We start from the raw sequence: 27,823 nt of genomic DNA, 5'->3' as shown, positions 1-27,823 counted from the left end.
TTTATTTACATGTTACAACCAATAGTTCTGAGCATTTTTCATGAAAATCTACTTGCTGATTTTCATTATAATGAGTAACCTTTATGCCTTAGGGTGACAACAGACACAACATTCCTCAGAGCAGTTATAACAGGTTTTTCACCCACGATGTGAACCCAGTTTAATAAAACTCATTATGTGATACATATACACAAACTAAACACTAGATCGATCACACTTTTCCCCTTCATCTTACATTTTTAAAATAGCTGCAAAACTAATCTAAGGAATGGGGGAGAAAGTATGTTGGCGATGTCATGGGCTGTAGTTAATAGGTTAATAGGTACAGCCACCTTTTCATGTGTAATACTGAATAATCCCCTGCACCAGGACATTAAACCATGTGTGTGTTTTCAGGGCAACAAATGTGCTTTCAAACTACTTCTACCACACTTAGTTTAATTAGAACAGTTCTCTGATACAACTAGTTAAAGACAAATATATGTATCTATTACTATAGAATTGGCCCATTATTCCTTTTATCATTGTGGTTCTACATAAAAATCAATTTTTTTCTTGCAGGTTCACTTTATGGTGGGACTCCAAACATGTGATTGTGAGAAAGATCTCCTAAATGGAATGTAACAGACTATAACGTAGGTAATATGTAACTAACTTGAGCACACTCCGGGAGAGAGCGGAGGACGGGAAGGCCTGGCGTGCTATGGTCCATGGGGTCACGAAGAGTCGGACACGACTTAACGACTGAACAACAACAATATGAAACTAAAGTTTTATCAAAATCACGGCTAAAATCCATCCTTCTTTTCATGTTTAAACTAAACTTAAAGGGTTTTTTGTTTGTTTGCAGAGGTTGGGGGTTTGTTGTTTCCAGTCTTAGGACATAACCCATCAATAAGTTCTCCTGCACAAGCAAAAGCACATTAGCTTGCCCAGCTCTCATTCATTTCAACATGGCAAGTGCAGGAGAACTTCGTCATAGATTGTGCTCCTAAGCATTACGGTTCAATTCCCTGATCCACCTTATGACTGCTATAAGCACATTCAGAAATCAATCACTTGGGAAGCAGATGTAACCCTGTTACACTAATTAAACTTTGTTTTGCATCAGAGTCCTGCATTTGCAGTGTGTGTACAGTATGTAAATTATACAAATTACAAGAAAAGTTGATTAGCGTAATTCAAATCTCAGTGCAGTTACTAAATTTAACAATGAATACAAATTATACTCAATCAGTTCATTGCTACAGGGTAACTGTACAACGTGCATCACCAGATTCAAAGAAGCATGAGCTAAAAACTAAAAAAGATGTGTGATAAATGAATTAGTGATGATCTATTCCCAAAGGATTTTGAAGGTAGATTTAGTAAGGTGATTTTTATCCTGATTTTTGAAACTTGTTACGTCTGCCAAATGCAATACAAATAAAAACCTTGAGTTTTACATGGAACCATTCCATAACTATAAAATTACATGAACGTTTAGACCCTCAAAAATACACCTTCTAAGGTACAAACTCTTTCTGTTGAAAACATTTACTTGTCTATAGACATGATGAGCACTGATAACAAATTAACATCAGTTAATTAGAAATCACCAGTGTGGAGGTATTAGACATATTGCCTTTTGCATTTAAACACTCCTAGTTCGCTGCTCAGTTCAGTTTTATTTCTGAGAAAAATGCTGGGGATTGCTTCTAAGCTGTCATTTGAGGTAACCTCCATTAGCACCTAAATACATGGAACAATGGCCTGGGATATCCTCTTAATTGACAGTAAATGCCCGTTTGAGTCAGATGGTTGGGTGGACCAAGAAAGGATTCAGTCATAAACTCACTGGCCCAGTCCAAATAAATGAATTTTAAGTCCCATTGAAAGCAGTGGAACAAGTGAATGGTGTCTTTTAAAAAAGGAAAAAAATATCCTATTTCACAGTGTGGCTGGTAAGACAAGGCAAGAGAAAGACAGTCAACCATTTTGCATAGTAAGAGTGTTTCCTAAATTGCGAAAAATGTTAACTGAATTGTGGTAAATTCTGAAGGCCATATTAGTTTATTGCACCAAAACCAGCAAAAAGTCTGGTGGCAACTTAAAGACCAACACATTTCTTACAGCTCAAGCTTTCATAGGTCAAAGCCCACTTCATCACATCTGAAACCAGAGAGCATCTGGTGAAATGGGTTCTGGCGCATAAAAGCTTATGCCGGAACACGGTCAGTATTTACGTTGTCACTAGATGCTTGCTATTTAAGTTTAAAGTTGTCGATAACAGAGAAAAAACGCCTCTATTATAGTAGGATCAAGAAGAGAATAGGTTACCCAACTAAAGTGCCAGACATAGACAAAAGAAACATTTCCACCACAATTTAACTCTATCATAGAACTACCTCAAACTGTGGAGTCACTAATTAGGCACTTGCATACTACTGAGAGCAGTAGTGTAGGACAGCTCCCCACGCACCTTGTTTTACAGCAAAATTGGCAGCAGCAAATCCATGGCAGCAGCAAATTTGGCAGTAGCAGTTGGGGGGGGTGCAGCTGCAAAGAAGGCCAGAGAAGCCGCGTGCAGCCCGTGCGTGAGCCATGTGTTGCCCAGCCCCCTTTTAGGAGAGGAGAGAAAAGACATTCACAGTTCTACGTACCTCAGCTATTTTATTATTGTTGCTGCTGTTGATTGTTGTTATTTTCTTTAGCCCTTTCTCACACACTTTACATTTGAACGTAAGTTTGCATACAACAATAAAACAGCCAACTAGTTTGCATGCTCATGTGAGCAACTGTGTCACTCACACCAAGAGCCCACTGCATATAATGTTCAGATATTTCATTCCTATTTCACATCACTCAATTAAGTCTTTCTGTATATAAAAAAAAAGCTTTTAACAGCCACATCTGGTCTTTAATAAATCACTGCACTTTGTCTTCCTGCCAAAACTCCTCCTTTATCTAACTTACATCTTCATGAGGAGATAGGAAATCACACATTATGGTGGTGACAAACAATTGTAATTATGTCATTAGTAGCCATTTAGACTACAAAGGTTCTCAAAAAGGAAATATAACGAACAATAAGAAATATAGGATAATACATTGATCACAGTTCTAATCCGCTTTTTACTTCACAAGTGTAAAAAGCTGGCATAATTCATGGGCACAGCAGGCAGTAATAGTATACCACTTTATGAACTATGCAGCTATTTTATTCCCCTATCTACTTAAAAATAAAAAAGCTTTTAATAGCTTGATTTAGACATAAAAGTTATTTATGATGCTTTGTTGATTATAATATTTACTTCTTGAACTTTCAATAGAAGCAGTTCTTTCTGAGATACACATACAAACTACAAACTACATTATCAAAGACCTCTTAGGAAGGAACACATCCACTACTAAAAGTAAGTATAAGAAGTAAGGGAGGGAGGGAGCAATCCTATGGCCGCTAGACAGAGGCTAGACAGCCATAGGATATGCTGTTTTCCAGGAACCAACCTCAGAGCCTGCGCTCCAAGTTGGTTCCCAGAGAATCGACCGCCCCCACTTCCGCGCTGCCTCCTCCATGCTCACAAGAGGAGTGTTTAGCGGCCAAAAAGGGGTGTGGCTAGGGGCATTCCAGGGCAGGAAGGGCAGAAATGCCTGTACAAGACATCCTATGTGTCGTACAGTGGCCTCCTTCTCCACTCCATCCTCCCGCGGCTACACAGCTGCAATCGGCTGTCTAGTCAAAAATGCAGGGCAGGAGGAGCGTAGAGGGAACAATCCCCTCTGTGCTTCTCCTGCTCTTCATTGGATAGGTAGTCGCCTCCAAGTTCGGAGGCGGCTGCCAATCTGCATAGGATTGCGCCCTAAGAGTGCGATCCTATGCATTTTTTGACAGAAAAAAGTACTACAACTCCCAGCATGCCCCAGACAGCCATGCTGTCTGGGGCATGCTGGGAGTTGCAGGACTTTTTTCTGTCTAAACATGCATAGGATTGAAACCTAAGAGTAAGAAATGTCAGGATAGCCAAAGAATTCAGGAATGCCCTCTATAGTGGAGTAAGAAAATAGGCAGGCCACATGCAGCTAATGGATCATGGTTCCCAACATGTGAATCTCTCTTCTGACAAATCCAACAGAGCCTAAGGGCCAATTTACACAGAATATCTTACACACCAGCAGCTGAAAAGTCATAATGGTAAAGGGAAGCTCACGTGTCATCCAAGATATTTTCAGGGACAGCCAGCAGTGATTTCCAAAATCACTGCTATGCTTTTTTGAGTTCAGGAGGTCAAAGAACAGGAATCATTGTAGTGGGCTCTCCCACACTTGGAGGCATTCAAGACGAGGCTAGACAGCCATCTGTCAGGGATGCTATGACTTGGATTCCTGCATTGAGCAGGGGGCTGGGCTCGATGGCCTTGTAGGCCCCTTCCAACCCTACTATTCTAAGATTCTATGATTCATTGGAGATGTCTCCAGTTCGAATCTCACAATCTGTCCCCGAGCTTGGATAAAGAGCACGTGCAGTTAATCAAGTCTATGGGAACTGATTGCATGAACTGATCCTACTTTCCTAAGGTATATTTGTAAGCCATGAAATTAGGTTTTGTTATACAGAAGTGATGGCTGAGCATGAGATTGTTTCCATGGTATAGCAGGATTATAACATTCCTAATTTAAAATGCCATGCAACTGCTTTAAATGATATAATATGCCATAAATATTATCTTTGGAGATGAAGAAATTAAAACTTAGATAAGTTCCTGTCCAGTAAGTACCATGAGTATTATTATGAAGCAGAAAACTATAAGAAACATATAGTACATAACTCTAGACATTCTTGTACAGTAAACAGTATGCATATTTCAATGGCTACTTGGGCAAAGTTCTGAGTTTTGTTTATTTATGAAGGATGTGCCCAGCTTGTTTTAGAATGCAGACATATAATAGCTAACCAACTTTAACTAGGACAGAACTGGAGAAATCATTCTTCTTTCCATTAGAGTGTTTTGTTTAAGTAGGAACAGATGCTCACTGTGCTAAATTTCAAAAATAAAATTTGGTGTCCACACTAATTTTCCTAAAATTTAATATACCAACTAACTTGGAGCTGTGCTCATTTGGGTTTATGGTTTAGCATTCTGATAGCAAGCCACAGCAAGCACTGGTCTCTCCTGCCCTCCCTGCCCCGACTCCACTCTCCTCATCCAGTGTGGCCATGAGGAGACAGAAGCTTCTGCTCTACATTCACTACAGAAACAAGCCCCCTTTGTACACCATGGTTCGCACAACACGACAACCCATACTCAAGGTTGAGTATGGGTTGTTGTTGAACCATAGGTTGTTGTTGAACTGTGGGCTGTTGTGTTGTGTGAACCCAGCCACACTAACAACCATGGTTTATTAACCACAAACAGTTCACAACCCAACAACAAATCATGGGTTCTCTTAATGGGTCATTTGTGGTTAACAACCCATGGTTTGTTAGCGCAACTGGGTTCAACACAACAACCCATGGTTCAGCAACAACCCTGGTTTGAAGTTGGCTTGTTTCCACCTACCACAGTTAAAATTAACCAGTTTGTAGGATTCAAATGAGATGACAAGCTGTGGTTTATCAAAAAATGGAAGTGAAAGCTTCCAAATACCTTCTTGTGACTGCACCAGACAGGGATGAGGAAGAGCACAAGCCTGAGGCTCACCTAAGCTCATTCTCATAATGCTAAAACTAGTGTTTAGTGTTACATCCAAACCAGCTCAGAATTTTATATTTTTCAGGCGTGTCTTGCTAAATCAGGCTGAAAGTCCATCCAGTGAGATATTTCAGCAGTGGCCAACTAAATAATTCTGTTTATTTGGCCAATGGCATCCTGCAATCAAGAGGTATACCATCTCTAAACAGGGAAGCAACAGATTCTGAACCAGTTAAGACAAAAATTATTTTACTTTCATTTATCATATTAAAGTGAACTCCATCTTGCATTTCCTTCAATAGCTTTGCCTTAAGCCTTGGAATTTAATGTTTATTCCTCCCCTCTGAGACCTGTCTCAAGGTATCCATCACTTAACATTATGTTTTTCACTATTGGTTACAACCTGTCACAGAAAAACCTCTCCTGTGTTCAACATCATTTTCAGGCCAGTTTATTTTCTGTTTACAAAAATTTCACTATTCAGAACCTAGTCAAAGGAAACTAAGCTGTTGGTTGACAAACTAACAGTGATGTTTCTATAGTCTAATATGCCTCTCCTAAAGGGCATGGTCTACAACCAGCTTACTGGACTAAAACTCTAATGATTACTAACAGATTTCCAGTTCAGAAGATCAGCATTCCATGCTGAAAACTAAAGGTTTTTCCAAATCCACATTCACAACTTCCTGGTCTCCAGTAAATTCGCTAGCCAGTATTTAATCTACAAAAGATACACCACTGAATTCTTTTTTGAATTAAAATCTATGATGAAAAATTTACTTCGCTTTTCAACCTTCCTGAGTCAAGAGACAGAAAGAATGTTTTATGATCCTGCCATATAAAAGAAAGCAAAATCCTCAATCAGTTAATACAGGGTGATGTAAAGACCCATGGTAATACAGAATTAAAGTCAAGAATTAACATAAAGGTTTGTTTTCTATGCAGGGCCATCATGATCCTAAATTGTGGAAGAAACCCTGGATGCTGGTTCTGGGATACCACAATATCCATGCCAGGAACTTTATCTAGAGTGGCTTAGGAGTTCATGACTGTCATGAAAACTATGGACCTGTCCCAAGATACCACCTGTCCAACACATATAGCAGGACACACTCCTGCATAGGACAGTTTTCCTGACTGGACAGGTGGATGGTTATCCAAGGGTGGGAGAGTATTTATTAACTCCTTTGTCATGATCAGATCACTTCCTTTTGAAGTTTAGACCTGCAAAGGCCTTTCCCTCTGCAGGGATGGGGGTGCTATTAGGATGATTCACCCCCAGATTCCAGAACGTCCTTGGGGAGTTTCCAATTGGCATGTCTGGCATGCCTGTGGATGCCCTCAGTCACTCTGTGAAATGTGGGGATGACTCAGGCAGCTGATATGCTCGCTTTCTAGCATCCTCTCCTGCTGATCAGAGCATAGTCAGAGCCTTGGTATACTGGTAAACTGCAGGCAATGAAGCAGGTAGGGAGAAGGCTGAAATGCAAATGGCATAAAACATATTGCGAGTCTAACTAGTAAGAGCACATTACTGAACCTACTCAGTGGCAGTAAAGGCAATGAAGAAGTAATCCTCACAGAATTACCCAGTGGAGCTTTTCCATGTAGCCTGGGGCTCTTGAAATCTGGGACGTCAGTGAATGTTAAGGAACCCTCTTAAACATGTAACATGTTTGCAAAACATTTTGAGAATACCACTGCTCATATCCATTGCAACTTGAATGTCACTATTGATTCAGGTCTGTCAATGGAGGTCTCCAGAGTACCATCTGGTCAAGTGCTGACGGATAAATTCCAGTTGTTGAGATCTGATGATGTGGTCAAGGTGCTTCAGCAGGCATGACTCACTACATCAAGTAGAGAGGGACTATCTCACCAGGTCTAGGAGGCAGTAATCTCCTCCTTGAGAGAGGGAGTGGTCCCAGCACTTTCAAAGAGGCAGTGGTACAACTGTTCTGGAAAAAGCCAATTTCAATTCGAAATTGTGGTTTTAACCTTTAAAACTTTTCACAGGTTGAGACCAGGATACCTGAAGGACCACTTTTTTCTAAATGTTCCTGCCCATACACTAGATCTTCAAAAGTGGCCCTTCTCAGGTGGTTCAGCAGATAGCTAGCAGTGAAAAGGGCATTCGTGGTGGTGATGCTCCAATTGAGGAATGCCCACCACACTGTCATTTTGATGCCAGGCAACCCCCTTTTTATTTTCCAAGGCATTTTCATCCTCTGTACATTGCTGCTTGATGTTTGTTTTTAATTCCTCATTGTTTTTATACTGCTCTTTAATATTGTGGAATATTAATGATCTTGCTTTAATGTTTTTATATTATTATAATTCTAACTTTTTGTAAGCTACTCTTGGAACCTGTTGAAGGGTGGGTTATAAGTCTAATTAATGAATTAATTTTTAAATGCCCTTACTTCATCTGTTACCTAATTGCATCCAAGTATGCACGCCACTGCCAAAGCACTTCTTGCTGGTCTGGAGATTTAAATCAGGAACTTCCAAATCAAGACAAACAAGGGTTTTTGACAAATTCATTATAGTCAAACTCATTAAAAGTAACCATAAGCTAGACATGAAAGTTCACCACCAAAAAACACTTGGTGTATTTACTCATTTATTTAATAGATTTATATACCACTGTCCATACTTAAAAATATCTCTAAATGGTTTTTTAGAGATTTTTTAATTGGTTTACAAGAAAATTAAAAGCATTAACATACATCATGATATGCTTTAAAATACATAATAACTGCTAAAACATTTATACAAAACATATAAAACATTGATAAAAACATTAAAACCAATCAAAACCACTACGACACGTAATTACAAGCAAACAAACTGGGTAACACACTCACTCATGGAAGGCCTCGGTGAAGAAATGGGTCTTTAACTGCTGCCAAAAACATGTTATCGTTGGTGCCTCCCTGACACCACAAGGTCAGTGCCACCATGGAGAAGGCCCGCTTCCTAGATGCTGCAAGATGGCAGTCTGCAGGTCATGGTACCAACAGCAAAGCCTCCTCTGATGATCTTAATGATCATGCAGGTCGGTATTGGGGAAGATGATCTCCCAGGTAACCTGATCCCAGGCTGTTCAGAATTTTATACGCAAACAGCAAGACCTTGTACTTGGCTCGGTAGCTAATAAGTAGTCAGTGCAGTTGCTTCAACACTAGTGTAATATGTGCATGGCCAGGCACTCCACTCAGCATCCTGGCTGCCACATTCTGCACTAGCTGCAGTTTCTGGACCAAGCACAAGGATAGCCTCACATAATATGCATTATAGTAATCTGAATGTAAGGTTACCATTGGACTACAGTTGCCAGGCTATCCCTGTCCAGGAAAGGGCATAGTTGACATACCAACCTGAGTTTGTAATAGTCGTTCCTTGCCAGAGAAGCCCCTTGGGCCTCTAATGGCAACGATGAATCCAGGAGCACCCCCAAACTACTATATGTACCTGTTATTTCTGAGTGCAGTCCCATCTAGAACAGGCAAAACCCCAATTCCCATACCGGGGAACCATCCACCCACAGAGTGTCTGTCTTGTCAGGATTCAGTCTCAGTTTGTTGGCCATCACTGCATCCAGGCACTGGTTCAGCACCTGAGTCAGATGTCACAGAGAAATACAGTTGTGTGTCATCAGCATGCTGACATCTTGCCCCGCAAATCCTAATGATCATCTCCAACGGCTTCATATAGATGTTAATTAGCATGGAGGACAAGATAATATGTGGCCACCTTTCAGTGTAAATTCCAGGGAGCCAAGGCACAGTCCCCCAATACTACCTTCTAGAACCGTCCCCGCAACTAGGAGAAGCATCACTATAGCACAATACCGCCAATTCCCAACTCACAGAGACAATCCAAAAGAATACCATGGTCAATGGTACTAAAATCCACTGAGCAGGATCAACAGAGTTGTTGGACGAACTCTGTCTCTCTCCCAGAAGAGTTTGTCCGTCAGGACGACCAATGCTGATTCTGACCCAAAACCAGACCTGAACCCAGACTGAAATGGGTCAAGTTAATTAGTATCCTCCAAGAATCCCCTGCAATTGCTCCGCCACCACCGTCTCAAGCACTTTGCCCAGAAAAAGGGTATTAGTGAGTTGTCAGTAGTTGGTATAAACCTCCGGATCCAGGGAGGGCTTTTTCAGGAATGGACGCACCACTGCCTCCTTCAAGGCAGGAGGCACCACTCCATCATGCAAAAATGCATACACCACTCCCTGGATTCACTCTGCCAGCCCCTCCCAACTAGTTCAAATAAGTCAGGATGGGCAAGTGTCAAGAAAGTAGGTCATAGGCCGAACAGCTACAAGCATCTTGTCAACATCCTCAGGCCTCAAAAACTTAAAATGATTCCATATAGCTGAACCAGATGGTGCATTGGATATTCCACCAGATACTGTACTACAAGCAACATTCAAGTCAGCATAAAGCCGAGTTATTTTATCCTCAAAGTGCCTTGCAAAATTATCATCGCAGGCCTTCGAAGGCTCCAACACAGGAATTACTGGGGAAGAGGACAACAGACCTGGAAAAGCTCTGCTGGATGGCTACTTGGGGATGCGATAGAGGCAGCTAAGTAGGCCTTCTTTGCTTTCCTCACCGCCACACAGTAGGCACGATTATGCACTCTCATGTGTGTTCTCTTGACCTCACAACTCTTATGCTAATAATGCTCTAGCCGTCTCCCAACTCATTCCATCACCCAGAGTTCACCAGAGAACCAGGGAGCACATTCAGCTCCACAGCGGTAGAGATGGTGCTCAGGAGTAATCATGTCATCAGCCCATCGTGTCTCATCATTCCATAGAGCAACTTGAGCCTTGACAGGCTGGCTGGCTCTGGCTAACAGAATTTCCACCAGCACATTCAGGAATCCACTGGATTCCATAAGACGCCAGGATCAGACCATCTTAATGGGTACCCCTCCCCAATACTAAGTGTACCTACTAAGTGGAAGTTTGCTTGCTAACTGTATCTACTTGGCTGGCACAATTCTATCTGTCATGTTTGGGAACTAGATCTCATAACTTTGCTGGCATGCTCTGAACTTTGAACTTATGAGATGTAGATTATGCTACCTCAGGAAGAATTATTTCAACATATAATTTAATGTTAATTTCTCAGAAAGTGAAACATAGCATATGTCTGTGGGACTTACTGTGTCTTCAGTAAAAAATACTGCTGATGCATCTGGCTTTTTCACTACTCTATCATGTAGTTGTCATTCATTTAAAACAAGTATATCGGCTATCAAATGTTAAAAGGGTACTGCTGTTGCACATCATCACTCACACGTATACAAAAACAAGCATATTTCATGTGTACACAGAACGTGGGACTAAAAAGGGACCATGCCAGATGTGTGGTGCACACACAGTGAATCTCTGCACTAGAACTTTACTCAAACATACTGAATTTGGGAAAATTAGCTCACACACTCTTGTTAGATTCCAAACAAAACAAGATTTATTCTTACAGCGATTGTTTTCAAACACATGGATGTGCAAATGTTACAGCTAAGAAAAATTCGTTGGTATACCCACCCCCTTAGCACGTGAGACAGTATACTAATCGTAACAGACCCAACTTACATAGAAAAAATGCAGATTGGAGAAATTGGTGTTTAGAGAAATTAGGGATGGGAGGTGGCGCTAGGGAAATGGAAGAGAGGGGGATTTGAGGCCTGTATGTCCAGGGAAGCACGGCTGCTGGTGAAATGGTGGACTGCAGGGACAGAAATGGATTTAGAGAAAAAAAAGATATAGAGGATGAGATGGGTATAGTTACCTGCCTCAGAGGAAAGGGAACCTGGAGAACCTTATTTCTAGTTTGGGTTACCAAAAGTTGTAAACACAGGCAGACCACCCTTGGTTATCTCAGTTTTAGTTCTAATTTATGAAATGTGGGGTGTTAGCCTTTAGCTGCTTGGGCAGTCTTGAGTACCAAGTTGTCAAGAGACAGCCGATGGCTGATAAATCCAGGTACTGGACTCTTGATCATTTGGCACTTATGGTGATGACGGGCAGACTGAACGGAGACCAAGCCTTAATGTCTCAAGTGCAAGTACAGAATAAGTTAGAAATAAAAGAAACCACTTCAAGCAGTCATGCAAATATATTGAATACTTGCTATTCTATAAACTATTGATGCACACATGAAGAAAAACTGCTCAGCTACACCACAGAGAGGAGATCCCCATGTAGCCAGGAGAATCCCCCAAGAAGAGTGTGAACTAGTAAAAAAGTCCTACATAACATGTTTTTCTCAGCATCAGCTAAAAAGGCTCACAATGATGTGAAAACTGAGAAACACAGTCCCTGACACAGAACACATCAAAGACAGTACTAAGAAAGCCAATGAAATTCTCATGCATTTGGAAATTTATGTTCAGCTAGTCTTACATAAGGTTTGGACCAACTTGAGAATTATATGAACTGGTCAGATAAATTACTTTATGCCCAGGACAGCACCTTCCATGCGTCTTTGATGACACACAGAAGAGCTTGAGCCAGTATGTCTATTGCAGCATTCCACACAAGCTGAGTTTGTCCTTCAAGTTCCTTAGAGGTTGCAATCTGATGCACACATATGTAGGAGTAAGCCTCATTGGACATATTGGGACTTACTTCTGAATAAATATGCATAGGATTGCACTCTTAATATATTAGGCCACTATTGGATATCAAGTAAAGTTTTGCACAAGTTCAGATGGTTGATAGTGACTGGGTTCACACATGATAATCCACACTCATGGGTTGTGTGCAGGTTGATGTTGAACTGTTGCAAACCATGGTTTGCTAGCGTGGCTGGGTTCAGACAACACAATCCATGTTTCAGCAACAACCCACGGTTCAATGACACTCCAGCCATATTCAGCCTTGAGTGTGGTTTATCATGTTGTGTTGAACCTAGTTAGTAATTGAAATGCCTTTGGGATATACATGAATCCTCTGCAGTCATTCCTCTCCTACCCCCAACCATTGGCCATCCTGCATCTGTGCAAAAGCTTTGTGACTGGGACCATTTGACAATAAATTGTACTATTTATCAGCCAACTGTTCTGTTCCCATGTGCAAGGCTAAATGTAACGATGATCCACTGGTCACTGCTCACCTTCCTTCCTTGGCACAGCAACTCATAGGGGCCATTAACTTTACATACTAGCATTAGCCAAATGTATGTATCCCTTTTATAGCTTATTCTAAGAATGCCATTCCTAAGAATGCCAGTTGAGGACAATGAATCAAGAGGGAAGTTGGCTAGAATGCTGATGGAGGAAGACTCATGCCAAGTTCAGACGAACACAGGTTAGAGCTCATTATCAAGTCTACCCTGTGGCAGTGATGGTGGCAAAGAGGAGTTATTTTCCACCAGCATTGCATCTTCTCAGTGTCATCCAGCAGAGCTTTTCTGAGTAGTTCATAGCCTGCTGCAATATGGGCCAGGGAGAAAGATGGTGGAACCCTCAGTAGGACGCTGTAATCAGTTTGCACAACACACTGAAGATAATATCGCTTACATTCATAACAACTTTTACACAACAGTTAATGCAGTTCCAATAGTAGATGTGTCCTGAGCCCCTATTGGTTTAGTTTTATTGGATGGGTTTCTATTTTTGAGGCCTGAGAATGCAGACAACTTGATCAGCCAAGTCTGGCCGACTACCTGTGCGCTTGACCCTTGCCCTTCATGGCTTATCACATCTAGCTGGGTCCAGGAGGTTACAAATTCATCCTTGAGAGAGGGAGTGGTGCCAGCCTCTTTAAAGAATATGGTAATTAGGCCACTCCTAAAGAAGACTAACCTAGTCCTGGAAGATATTAACAGCTATAGGCCAGTTACCAAGATCCCCCTCATGGCCAAGGTGTTCAGGTGGATGGTTGCTGGTTAACTCTTTTTCATCAAATTGAGGTGAGGCAGTGGCTGTTCTGAATCAGTACCAGGGTACAGTACTGGACTGGATGAGGGCCAATAAACTGAGACTCAATCCAGACAAGCCGGAGGTAATGTTAGTGGGTGGTTCATCTGCCCGGGTAAGGGATGTTCAACCAGTTCTGGAGGAGTTGCACTCCCCCTACAGCATCAGATTCATAGTTTGGGGTGCTTTTGGATCCAACATTGTCATTAGCGGCACAGTGACCTGGTTCGTACAATCACCGTAGCCCACCATGGCTTATTAGACACGGTAGGTTATGGCACCCATGAGGACCAGGTTGCCAATCCAAGTTCCCAAGCTTCTTCTGTCATCCAAACCCAGTGAGAGTAGGTTGTGATGGTGGTTAACAAACCATCCCACAACCCCACAACAGGCCATGGATTCTGGATGGTGTGTTAACCACCCCAACAAACCACCCTTGCTAGATTCAGACAGCATGAGAAGCCACACTCAACTAGGGTAATTATGCAAATCAGCTGGCACATGGCCAGCACATGCAGGATGGTTAACAAGCCACTGTAACTAGTTAACCATCCTATGATCGTGTGAACAGGACATTGGCACGGAGCACCTTTTATCAGCTGAGGCTGATATAGCAACTACATCCTTATAGCTACAGTTATCCTTGCACTGGTAATCTCTAGTCTAGATTGCTGCAATGCATTATACATGGGACTGCCCTTAAAAACAGTCCAGAAACTTCAGCTAGTGAGATTGTTAATGCGGACTAGTCAATATGAACATACTATGCCAGTGTTTTGTGACAGTCCATTTCCAGTCCAATTCAAAGTGCTTGTATTAACTTTCAAAGCCCTAAATGGCTTGGGGCCAGGTTACCGAAGGATCATTTCCTTCCATATACCTGCCTGGACCCTAAGATCATCCTTAGATGGCCTTCTCTAGGTGCTTCTGCCAATTGAAGTGAGATGGGTGGCTACTAAGGAGAGAGCCTTTTCCGCTGTGGCACCCCAGTTGTGGTATGCCCTCCCCAGAGAAGCTGATCACCTGATGCCTACATTGTGGTCTTTTGGGCACCAGGTGAAGACCTTATTTTTCCTGGCATTTTAGTCTTTCCATTTCTGTTGTTTTTAAACCTGCTATATATTTTTAAATCTTTATACTGCTGCTTGTTTTTACTTTGGTTTTATACTTTAGTTTTAAACTTTTAGAAGTTTTATATTATGTTTCATTGTGCTGTAGTTTATAGTTTTAATTGTTGCAAACTGGCCAGAGAGCATCAGCTGTTGGATGGTGTAGAACTGAAATAAATAAAAAAAATACGTCAGTATTCACCTTTCTGACTCCTGAAAAGTATAGATTAGCCAGATGCCACCAGCTATGACACAAGCCACCAATGCGACCAGATAAGACTAATAATGAGATACCATCAAAGACTTTCCATTCCCTTCTCGTCATTTTTGTTCCATAAACTGACTTTTCAAAATTTTAAAATGGCATGTATGTGTTAATGGATTCTGAAAAGTAGCTGATTATAAAGTTGTGCTTGGTGTATTTTTCAGACTACTGTGTGTGAATCAGATGCTCAGACTCAGTGAAGAATTGACCAGGTTTCTAAAAATATTGTACAAAGCCATTAAGTATAAAAAGGAAACATAATTGTTGACTTTAAATATGAAGGGAAAAATTCATAGTAAATAACAATAATTTACTTGGAATATTGCTCCATAGAGTGTTTCACAGAAATTCAGCATACAATTTTAAAGAAAGTGCTGGCAAATTAATTGTATACTTTCACCTTTTATGCTCAAGTCACATATGAAAAGAAGAACATTTTACCACACATTGAGTATAGTACCATAGATTGAATAAAGGTTTGAAGAGAATGTAATCAATAGTATCAATTGAATCTGAGATTAGATTAAAGTGCAGACAGAAGGATAAAAGAGTCATATAACTCCAAGAGTCCTTTTACTCTTTTTACTTGATGGCTGTCAACATGGCACTTTGCCTCCAACAGTGTTGCATGTCTCAGAGAAACACAAGTCAATATTCTATTGTGAATATGGGTGGATACACACAACAATCATACCATTTAATGCACTATTTAATGCACAATACCATTTAATGCACTATTTCTTTGCATTCCAGTGAATGCATGGAGCTCTCGCATGCATGAGCAAGCTTTGTTTTGTTTGTTTGTTTGTTTAATGTTAGGGGCCAATCTGCATATGCAATGATTATTTAACAGACTACCTAAAACCAAAAACACTCCAAAACGCTATTTCCAAACATAATGGCATGTCTCCAACTGGTCAGCACCCTTCAAAATCACCTTTTGACAGCTGCCTAAAGGCTACTGTCCCTCAGAGCTGCAGAGCTCCTTTAAACTTCCAGGGACATGCTACATGTATGCATCTGGAACTGGTTGCTGCACTGGGCACCTGAATATGGGTTGTGTGAAGAGCATGACATACAATGAAGTATACAAGCTCTGAAAAAGCAGCAGAAATTGAGCCTCCTAAAAAAAATTCTCAGAGTAAATCCTTTGCATGTTCAACCCCTTCAGACAGCCTAATTCAACTGGGTTCTTCTTAGTGACAATGAAAGCAAACATTTGTCTGAATCCCCCCTGAGGTGTACCACACAGACATAAGTGACATGATTCAACCATTTCAGTATTTCAGCCATGTTCTAACCACAATTTTATCCGATACCATTTAAAAGCAACATTTAACGAAAAGAACAAACCTGACTGTCCTCACTTTTCTGTCACTGATTGTCACTGTGCCATGTTTCAGAAGGGGTTAGCTGTCAAAAAGAAAAGGGGAAAAGCTACATCAGTTCAAATCCAAATACCGTCCTTTGGAATGTTTCCTTTAACACGCATATTGAATTGATTAAATCCCATGTCTGTTGTTTGTAGTGTAAGGGTTTTCTTTCAGTCTTTTCTTCCTCCCTTTTTAAACAAAGCTACTTCCAATGTTCTGAGGGCTGGAAATTAATAACCCTTCTAACTTGGATCTCTCCTGGTAGCCACCACCCCTGGCAAATCGCTGTTTGTAGTTTCACCAAAAACAAATCATGCGTCTAATACAGCATTTAAGAGACTGAAATAAATTCATTCCTTGCTACCCTATCATCTTAAATGTTACTGTGAAATTTGAACACATATGGCCAAAACCAAAAGAGCCAGATCCATTATGTAATTATCTTTTCTATTTTTACCTCCTAAAAATGTTTATTCTGTTCCTCAAGGAGAACCTTCTATAGGGACTACATCCCACAGTCATTCTTAAGAAAAGGGCTAAATAAGCACATTGTATTATTATTATTTTGCACTTCATTTTAAGATGGCTAAATAGCAGTACAGGACAAAACACCTCCCTTCCTGGAGGAATCTTTGATACAATGCCTCATTACTCATGTTATGTCATAAACAGCTACAAAAAAGAAAGACTGCACTTGAACATTTCCCATTATCTTTGGTGCACTTTACTACTGTTTAATGTGCAAGGCAAAAATATCACAGTCATCTAAGTGTTTCTCCAAGAATTATCTATCTCGCTACAATTCAAATGCTTTGTTATATGCTTTCTACGGCAGCCTGTGTATATCCCATTCTTCATGTTATCCAGTGATTTAAGGGCCTCCTTTGAGGACCTCAGCTTGATCACTGTCCTTTTCTTCCTGTCAGGAAAGGGAGCAGTCAAGCAGCGATACTGCTTTCTGCTACTGATTCGCTTCCCTACAACTGTATTAGACGTTATTAGAGCGGCTCCCAGCAGTGTGTAGTTAAGAGTCTGACAGTGTCCCCATTACAAAGCCATTTTTCTTATAAAGGGTTTTGTAAATTGGCTATGTTAATGACTATATAAGTAGCAAATTTTAATTTATTCTTCATCCCTAAAGGAATTATATATTTCTTTTTTTTCCTTTTTGTATCACAGCAACAAACAATCAGACCAAAAGAGAGATCAAAAAGAAAAACATAAAATAAAAATTAACTTAGCTATTTGTGTCCCCCCACCCTCAAATTAAAGAATTAAGGAAGAAGCTGTGCTTTTAGCAATGGCTTGTTTATCACATGTGGCATCAAGCACAATATACCTGGCAATTAAGGAATCCACCACAATATTCCTGACAATTAATTTATAATAAAGAATTAAAGTAACAGACTCTAGAAATGAAGAGTAGAAAGATACTAAATGGTTCCTAACAGATATTTATCTAGGCACAAATTTTTAAAATAAGGGCTGAAGAAGAACTGCAGGATTCCCAAACAAGCATATGATCCTAATATTTAGTCCGAACCAAGTTTCATTTAAATTAACAACCTTTGTTTATTTTCATATATATGCAATCAGGATAAGTGAACTAATGACTTGAAAGCACAACTTCCACAGCTACAAAACTCTGCTCACTCAAATACTTATCTTCCCATTTCGTTCACTTCTGCCATTCCATCTTAAAATGTTCACATAAACTCTGTGTTTGGAGCTGGGGACAATAATCCTCCTGAAAAGCTGACTCCAGGGTAAATGTTCTGTGAACAAGGGCAAGGTGCTAGCTATAGGTTTTACCATACTTAAACTACTTCAGCTGTAATCCTATGCACATTTACACAAAAAAAGTCCTACAGATGGCCGGCTGGGGCATGCTTGGAGCTGTAGGACTTTTTCTGTCTAAATATGCATACGATTGCACTCTTAAATACTCAATCCATTATCAACATGCATTCACCCCATGTTTCTGCGGTAAAACAATGTTCAAATGCAAAATGAGATGTTGCTATCTAGAAAAATGATTATTAAACTTCATTTATATTGTGGGTGCTTATTCCTGTTCATTGTTTATAGACCACAACATTTTCTCAGGTTGCAGGTGACACGTCAGTGGCTTCCAAATTCAAATTCATCCAATTTTGCAGCTGAACTAAGGTGAAGAGAAAAGAATGAGGAAGTGTGCTAGCTAGTAGTGCTACGTTTGAGCATGTTTCATGTCACCAAGACATTTATCTGTCAAGACAGTAGTGAGTTTTAATTCAATATTCATCACTATTTTTCTGTTTTTGTCATGTTCTCGTGTATCTTCTAAAAGCAAATGGCCTACCATCAATAATTAACAAACCACAGTTTAAATATCACTGATGCAGAGCAATACCTTTTCAGGGTACAAATTTGAGAGCTGTCAGATGGCACACTCTTCTGAACCAATTATATCACTGCATAATCATGGAGAACTGCTTGTTTGAAATTGGACCCTAATCATAAACTCTCTTTCAGTCAGAGTTCTCACATAACAATAAGCCACAATTCTTGGTTTATGGCGAATGAGAAGCATGCCAGTGCACACAGCTGATGACATGCTGGTGGCTCAAGATTCTGGTTTGTTTGGGAGTAACAAGTCAGGGTCCTGGGTTCTGTTATCATAACCTGTATATTTTTTTTCACCCACTCACATGAAGGAAGGAGAAAGTGGGCTGTGTGCACCAGCATACTGTTTACTCACAGTAACACAGAATAAGCCAAGAATCCTAGCTTATCGTTATGTACAAATACAACCTCCATATTATACGGGGAAAAGCTTTTAGCCTAAAGTTCCCACAGGGAAGATAATTTCAATCTCGGGCTATTTTCGAATAAGCAAGTACCCTCATATGGATTCTGAAGTTGTACAGTCACATGAGAACACATTCCACATCCTTAGAATGCCATGTGAAGGCCCAAATATTTGAATCACTTCTGAAGTACAGTCTATTCATGTGAGCCTCGTCTACAGTACTGAATTTCCTCAGGCACAGCTTAATTACAAGAAGGAAAACTCCTACTCTTCACAGTTCTTAAACACTTCTTCAAACCACATTTTAAAAACAGTCAGTTTGCTCTGTACGGTGAGTGGAATTACATGAGCCGATTAGCTTCTTCCAAGGCCTCAACCTTCAAATGCAAGGAAGGGTGAAATATTTCTTCTACCAATTCAGGATGCACAGTAAGCATAACAAACATGAGAGAATATGCAGAATCCATTTTAAGAAAAATGGTAGTTACATTTTAATTGAAAAACAAGCTGCTTGACATTTATGACAGGAAAATATCCCAATAGCTAGATTCAAGTTCTGTTTGTATTTAGAGTGTTTACATATTTTGCCCACAGGAACTCTCTGCCAGCAAGCCCGAACTTTCTAAAACATTAACTTCAACTCAGCCCTCATTTTGGCCAGCTCCAAGACAAAAGTAAGTATCTCAGCTTTCCTGAGAGATGGAGATTTCAGGTTTTCCAATAATAAAATCATTCTGTTAGCTTTAGAAAAGGTGTCAGATGCTACAATAATATTTAAATTACACTCTTCAGTCTTGACCCCTTCTAAGCACACCTCAATTTCAAATGCAGCCATAAGGCAGCTGCCAATTATGTGTATACTTTTTTAAAAAGTTGTTTTTTTTGATATACCACAATTTCAGCTTTGCAGCAGAACCATATGATGGAACAGTTAAGTATTTACAAAGGTAAATGGGTACAGAATTGTAGCCTAAACATTTGAAGAACTCGGATCAAAATGTCAATCTTCTCACGAGATTTTGTTGGTACATTCTTTCCAGAACTGGATTTTTATTAAATTGACCCATACTCCATTAATTTTTTTTTTTAAGATTTCTTTATCAATTATTTATACCGTGTTTCAGGGCAGCTTACAGCAATTAAAATGTTACCGAGTCTCCAAAGGCCTCACAATCTCAGCAATGGATACAGATGGCTTGCAGAAACAATTACAAATGACAAATAATTCCTTTCCACTCACTAACATTTCCATGTCCCTATCATGTACATTCTCCCAAAATACAGCATTCTCAAAATACACATTAGTTCAAGTTCCATTAATCACCATAATCTCCTCTCAGATCACAAAGACAGATACAGGTAGAAAAATGAAGAACCTGGTTCCTCAACTCCCACCACATCTTGTCAATAAGATCAAGAATTTCATCTTTTGTCACCATTTGCCTCAGTTCCTCAGACTTTCTTACTGAAAGCATCAGTTCAGGCAGATGCTGTGGAATGCAGAGATGACTCTGGCAGCTGACACAATTGCGCCCAAGCGCCCTCTCCCTCTGAGCAGAGCCCAGCCGGCTCCTTGGTATACACCTGAGCTGAGGGCAATGAAGCAAGAGGGGAGATGGCTAGAACGCAGGTGGAAGAAAACTCATGCTGAGTCTGACCGAACACAGGTAAGAGCCTACTATCACGCCTACTCTGTGGCGGTGAGGGTGGCAAAGAGACAGTTCTTTTACACCAGCATTGCATCTTCTCAGTGTCATCCAGCGGAGATTTTCCGAGTGGTTCATGGCCTGTTACATTCTGGGCCAGGGAGAGAGACAATGGAACCCTCGGTGGCATGCTGTGATAAGTTTGCAAGGCACTTTGAAGATAAAGTCGCTCAGATTCGTCATGAATTGGACACCACGATTAATGCAGTTCCATTGGTAGAGGCGTTCAGAGCACCATCTGGTCCAGTTTTATTGGATGAGTTTCAGTTATTGAGGCCTGACGATGCAGACAAGGTGCTTGGCCAAGTCCGATCTACCACTTGTGTGCTTGACCCTTGCCCTTCATGGCTTATTAAATCAAACAAGGAGGGGATGTCTGGCTGGGTCCAGGAGGTTGTAAATTGCTCCTTGAGAGAGGTGCCTGCTGAGAGAGGTGCCTGCTGCTTTAAAAGAGGCGGTAATTAGAGCACTCCTGAAAAAGCCTAATCTGGACCCAAAGGATGTTAACAATTATAGGCCAGTGGCCAACATCCCCTTCCTGGGCAAGGTGCTTGAGCGGGTGGTTGTAGGACAGCTCCAGGCACTGTTGAATGAAACGGATTATCTAGATCCATTTCAATCGGGCTTCAGGCCTGGTTTTGGAATGGAAACTGCCTTGGTTGCCCTGTGGGATGACCTCTGCCGGGAGAGGGACAGGGGGAGTGCGACCCTGTTGATTCTCCTGGACCTCTCAGCGGCTTTTGATACCATCGACCATGGTATCCTTCTGGATAGGTTGTCTGGGTTGGGAGTTGGAGGCACTGCATTGCAGTGGTTCCAGTCCTACTTGGATGGCCGATTCCAGATGATGATGCTGGGGGATTATTGCTCTGTGCCATGGCAATTGTGCCATGGGATTCCACAGGGCTCTATTTTATCCCCTATGCTATTTAAGATCTACATGAAACCGCTGGTAAACTCAGTGGCATGGAGCACTTATTAGCTTAGGCTGGTATACCAACTACGCCCTAGCTACAGTTATCCATGCTCTGATAACTTCTCGTCTGGATTACTGCAATGCGTTATACGTGGGGCTGCCTTTGAAAACGGTCCGGAAACTTCAGCTGGTCCAAAATAGGGCAGCAAGATTGTTAACAGGGACTGGCCTGCGAGCTTATATTATGCCAGTACTTTTTCAGCTGCACTGGCTGCCAGTCCATTTCCAGGCCTGATTCAAAGTGCTGGTATTAACATTCAAAGTCCTTAACAGCTTTGGGCCAGGTTATCTGAAGGATTGCCTCCTCCCATATGTGCCTGCACGGACCTTAGGATCATCATCAGCGGCCCTTCTCCGTGAGCCCCTGCCAAAGGAAGTGAGGTGGCTGGCTACTAGGAGGAGGGCTTTTTCTGCTGTGGCACCCTGGCTCTGGAATGAGCTCCCTGGTGAGGTTCACCTGGCACCTACATGGTATTCCTTTCGGCGCCAGGTGAAGACCTTTTTATTTTCCCAGGCATTTTAGCATTTTAAACTTTTAGCTTTGCTGTTTTAAATCTGTATTTTAAACTCCTGCACTGCTGCTAGGTTTTATTGTGGTTGTATTGTTATATTGTGGTTTTAATGTTCTATATATTTTAAATTGTTTTATTGTGTGCTGTTTGGTTTTAATTTTTGTGAACCGCCCAGACAGCTTTGGCTATTGGGCAGCATAGAAATAAATAAATAAATAAATAAATCTGTCCTACATCATCTGCAGTGAACACAGATGAAAAGCATTCATCTTCTCCGCAATCTCCTTATCCTCCTTTGGTTGCCATTCAATGGTCCAGCTGCCTCACTAACTGGTTTACTGCTTCTGATATATTTAAATAATTATTTATTGTTGGCCTTCATATTGTTAGTGCTCTGCATGCCCATCACAAACCTGTTATCTATGTCACTAATGTTCAAATTTCCTACCTCCATAAGCCACCCACATACCTCACCAAGGCAGGTCCTCAGTGCAAATGAGTATCTGTTGATCATCCAAGTAATGGGTCCCTTCTAAGGAATCATTTCCCTCTTCCCTGGCATGATGCTCTCCCTCCCCAAGGCCCCTATTTTCCATAACACCAGAGGAGCTGCTACCCAAGAATTGGGATTCTGTTATCAGGTCCCCAAATGTTTCACCCACAAACCTCTCCTCCTCTCTCAGCTTCTCTACGTCAGATGGAAAAAATGAACTGAAGAAAATGGAACTTTGTCTTTCTTAGACTTTCTGATTACTGCTTTTGTTTTATGAAATACAATAAACCAAGATTATCTTTGTAGTGGTAAATGCATCATTGCATGAGGGAGTGGTGTCTCCTGTCCTTAAAAAGGAAGTGGTCCAAACATTCCTGAAAAAGACTTCACTGGCTCCAGACATATATAACAACTATTGCCTGGTCACTAAAGTTCCCTTTTGGGGCAAGGTGCTTGAGAGGTTGGTGGAGAACCAGCTGAAGATATTCTTGCTGATACTGATTATCTAGACCCATTCTGATGTGGATTCTAGCCTACAGATCAGGCAGAATCAGCTTTGGTCGCCCCGATGGATGACCTTTACTGGGAGAGGGACAGAGGGGGTGCGACACTGTTACTCTTACTTGATCTCTCATTGGCTTTTAATACTATTGACCATGGTAACCTCCTGGACTGGTTCTATGGATTGGGAATTGGGGGTACTGTTTTACAGTGGATCCACTCCTATCTGCAGGGTAGGATCCAGAGAGTAGCACTGAGTGGCTGTATCTCCCCCACCCCCGGTAATTATGCAGTGGGGTGCCGCAAGATACCTGTCAGGATTCCCCTTTTGCCCTGCTGAGAACTCCAATAGCCAAAATCAACACTCAGACAAGAGACTGCATTTCCAAGGCTTTAATTCTATTTACCCTAATGAGGCATACAGATGCAAATTGCTACAGACTCACAGACTACAAAGGAAAAGCCTTCAAGGAGTTCAAAGGGGAGCTACGAAAGTTAGTCTCCATTTGGGAAAAGGTGGCAAACTCTCTTAACTTAAGGGGTGGGAGGGGAAACTCTCCCCCTCTCCCGTGACACCTCTAGGTGCAGCTGTTGATGCCGAGCCAATCGGGCAGAGTGCCAAAGTTCAGCCCCTGCAATTTCCCGCTTGTGCCTGTGTCTGCGTCTTGCGTCTAAGAGTTCAGGCTGTCCTTCCCTCATCTCTCCCCGTTCACTATCACTCACAGGGGAGTGTGGAGGGAGGGCCTCTCCGTCCAGCTGTGCCTCTGAAGCCTGGGAAAGTTCCTCCCCTATTTGTTGGAGCTGTTCCTCAGAATCTGAACCGCTCTGGCACTCTATATGCTCAGAAGCAACCCTGACAATACCATTTTGCCTCCAATGCTACTTAGCATATACATGAAGCCATTGGGTGTAATCATTAGGAATTAATGCAGGAAGAGCATGGAAGCCCAGGGTGCTGCCCTTTATCCTTCTGATTGGCTGTGAGCTCACCAGGTGCTTCTGAGAGCTCCAACTGAATTGGAGGGGTGTGGCCTGAGTACTCCCAGCAGCTGACTGGGCGGGAAGCTTCAGTCTGTTTCCCGCCTCCCAGCTGAGCAGAGCAGAGCAGAGCAAGCTGCTCCAGCTGGTCCAGGGACTACAGAAGCAGGCAAGCTCCCAGAGAGCGAGCGAACAGAGCGAGCGAACAGGGGGAGCAAACAGGAGTTGGCCAGGGGAGTTGCAGTGGTTGAAGAGACAAAGGAGACAGAGGAGACAGAGGCTAAGACGTAAGTGGGTTGCAGGAAGCCCAGGGGGCTGCCCTTTATCCTTCTGATTGGCTGTGAGCTCACCAAGAGAATCTGAGAGCTCCAACTGAATTGGAGGGGTGTGGCCTGAGTACTCCCAGCAGCTGACTGGGCGGGAAGCTTCAGTCTGTTTCCAGCCTCCCAGCTGAGCAGAGCAGAGCAGAGCAAGCTGCTCCAGCTGGTCCAGGGACTACAGAAGCAGGCAAGCTCCCAGAGAGCGAGCGAACAGAGTGAGCAAACAGGGGGAGCAAACAGGAGTTGGCCAGGGGAGTTCGGCAGGGGAGGTCAAGGGGGAGGCCCCTAACATTTTTAAAAATTATTTTTATTTTTTATTTTAACTAACTTTTTTCCATTTATTTGTCTTGTAACACACACTTTCACACCAGTGCGACTCTGCTTTTAACCTCTCCTGAGTAGAGGAGCAGGCACAGGCTAGTCTAGAACAATCACAAAGCTAGACACAAAAAGGGAAAAGGGGCTATGGAAGGACAAGACTCTCCAGTGGTGGTGACCTGCAAGGTGTGTGCAATGTTTGTTTTCTTGCCTGAGAACAACATGGCCTACACCTGCAACAAGTGCAAGTTGATCACGCTGCTGGAGCAAAAAGTAAGTGGACTGGAGCGGCGACTGTCGACCCTCCGGGGAATAAGAGAACACGAAGAGTTCTTGGACAGAATGGGGGAACTACAGCAGCAAAGGGCAGACCAGAAGCTTGAAGAGCAACAGCAAGATGAGGCAGTGGGGAATGCTGAGGTGAAGAAAAATGGAATAGAGGATACTCCTTGGAAAAGGGTGACAGTTAGGAGAAGAAGAACTAGACGCCACTCTGCACCAGTGGAAGCAGTGGAGCTGTGGAACCGATTCCAGGTACTTGCGGATGAGACTGGAGGACAGCCTGCAGAGGAAGAATCACAGGAGAACCTGCATGAGAGTGAGCAAGAGGCTAAAGGTCAGTCAAACAGAGGCGATGAAACCCAGGCCTACAACAAGAAGAAGAGAAGAGTGGTAGTAGTAGGAGACTCCTTGCTGCGTGGGATCGAGAACCAAGTATGTCGCGAAGACCTATGGACTCGCCAGGTATGTTGTCTCCCGGGAGGACAGATTAGAGACGTGACTGAAAGGTTGCCTGCACTCATAAAGCCCACTGACAGGTATCCCTTTCTTCTCATCCATGTGGGAACAAATGATACCGCCAAGCGGAGCTACGAAGAGATCACGTCAGACTTTGAAGCTTTGGGAAGGAAACGCAAGAACTTTGGGGCCCAGATAGTTTTCTCATCCATCCTTCCAGTAGTTAGAAGAGGGATAGAAAGGGAAAGAAAAATATTCCGGGTAAATGACTGGCTACGAAGGTGGTGCCGACGAGAGAGATTTGGATTCTGGGACCACGGGCTATACTTCCTGGAAGATAGGCTGTTGGCAAGGGATGGGTTGCACCTCACAAAGGATGGGAAGAATGTGTTTGGCCACAGCATGAAGAACTTCATCAGGAGGGCTTTAAACTGAATCCTACGGGGAAGGGAGATGTAATGTTGGGGGTAACGATGGACATAGGCGCATGCACTGCAATGGAGAGAACAGCTCTGATAGCGCCCAATAATAGTCTTCAGACACATGTAGGAAGAAAGCCAGACTATGAAGCACATGGTCTTCGATGTCTATATACTAATGCCCAGAGTATGGGAAACAAACAGAACGAACTTGAACTCTTAATACAAGAGGGAAATTATGACCTGATAGGTATAACTGAGACTTGGTGGGATGACTCTCATGACTGGAATACAACAATTGAAGGATATAACTTGTTCAGAAAGAACAGGAGGAACAGAAAGGGAGGTGGGGTTGCACTGTATGTGAAAAAGACATATCTCTGCACAGAAATACAGGAGGAGGAGCTTGGTAGCCCCATCGAGAGCATCTGGGTTGAAATAAATGGAGCAAAGAATAAAAGGAACCTGATGGTCGGAGTCTACTACCGGCCACCCAATCAAGGAGAAGACAAGGATGAAACTTTTGAAAAGCAAATAGCCAATGTTTTAAGGAAGCATGATGTAGTAGTAATGGGGGACTTCAATTTCCCCGATATTTGTTGGGAGACAAATTCTGCAAAACATGGCCCCTCCAGGAAATTCCTGACTTGTGTGGCGGATAACTTCCTCCTACAGAAAGTAGAGGAAGGAACTAGAGGATCGGCTATCCTTGACTTGATCCTAACCAACAGAAATGACTTAGTGGATAAAGTAGCAGTTACAGGAACTCTGGGGGAAAGCGACCATGTTGTACTTGAGTTTTTGGTTCTAAGGGAAGCAAAAGCCGAGTGTAGTCAAACGTGTACCCTGGATTTTAGGAAACCTGATTTTAATAAACTCAGAACAATGATCAGTAAGGTCCCATGGCAAGCGATGCTAGCGAGAAAAGGAGTCCAAGATGGGTGGGAGCTTTTAAAAAAGGAAATTCTCAAGGCACAATCACAAACAATTCCAACAAGAAGAAAAGGTGGAAGACAACAGAAGAAGCCAATGTGGCTTCACAAAAAGCTTAGGGATGACCTGAAAACAAAAAAGGACACATATAGGAAGTGGAAAGAAGGCCAAGTAACAAAGGAAGAGTACAGGCAGATAGCACAGAATTGCAGGGATGGCGTCAGGAAGGCTAAAGCTGAGAATGAGTTGAGGTTAGCAAGGGATGTTAAAAACAACAAAAAGGCTTTCTTCAGCTACATGCATAGTAAAAGGCAGAGGAAAGAAATGGTGGTTCAGCTATTAAATAAGGATGGCAAAATGATAACAGATGACAAAGAAAAGGCAGAGGTGCTCAATTCCTACTTTGGCTCAGTCTTCTCCCAAAAGAGGGTCTATGACCCCCCTGGCAAAGGTGAAGTACAGGCTGAAGGGGCAGGATTGCAGCTTGAGATCGACAGGCATATGGTCAAGGAACACCTCATTACTTTGAATGAGTTCAAATCTCCAGGGCCAGATGAACTGCATCCTAGAGTCATAAAGGAACTGGCAGAAGAACTCTCAGAACCGCTGTCTATTCTCTTTGAGAAATCATGGAGGACGAGGGAAGTGCCAGATGACTGGAGGAGGGCTAACGTTGTCCCTATCTTCAAAAAGGGTAAAAAGGAGGAACCTGGGAACTACAGACCAGTCAGTCTGACATCAATCCCAGGGAAAATTCTGGAGCAGATCATA

At 42.1% G+C, this 27,823-nt stretch overlaps 1 protein-coding gene across 40 annotated transcripts in view; it reads right to left on the bottom strand.

Annotated features, from left to right (window-relative positions):
- Positions 1–27,823, bottom strand: part of FOXP1 (forkhead box P1) — a 724,900-nt gene that overhangs the window by 492,686 nt on the left and 204,391 nt on the right. For 19 of the 40 annotated variants that reach the window (XM_084840360.1, XM_084840382.1, XM_084840383.1 and 16 more), the window contains one exon: positions 656–16,407. The exons of 3 other annotated variants lie outside the window; for them this stretch is intronic. The gene's annotated coding sequence lies outside the window, so the exon portion shown is untranslated. The remainder of the gene's footprint in view (positions 1–655; positions 16,408–27,823) is intronic. 18 more of the 40 variants (XM_084840386.1, XM_084840366.1, XM_084840370.1 and 15 more) reach the window with 2 other exon arrangements.

Source organism: Heloderma suspectum, chromosome 2 (genome assembly GCF_057233095.1).
Source record: "Heloderma suspectum isolate Gila_16-S chromosome 2, 16-S_ref, whole genome shotgun sequence".
Lineage (NCBI taxonomy): Eukaryota > Metazoa > Chordata > Lepidosauria > Squamata > Helodermatidae > Heloderma > Heloderma suspectum.
This window is presented reverse-complemented; position numbering and strand designations above follow the sequence as displayed.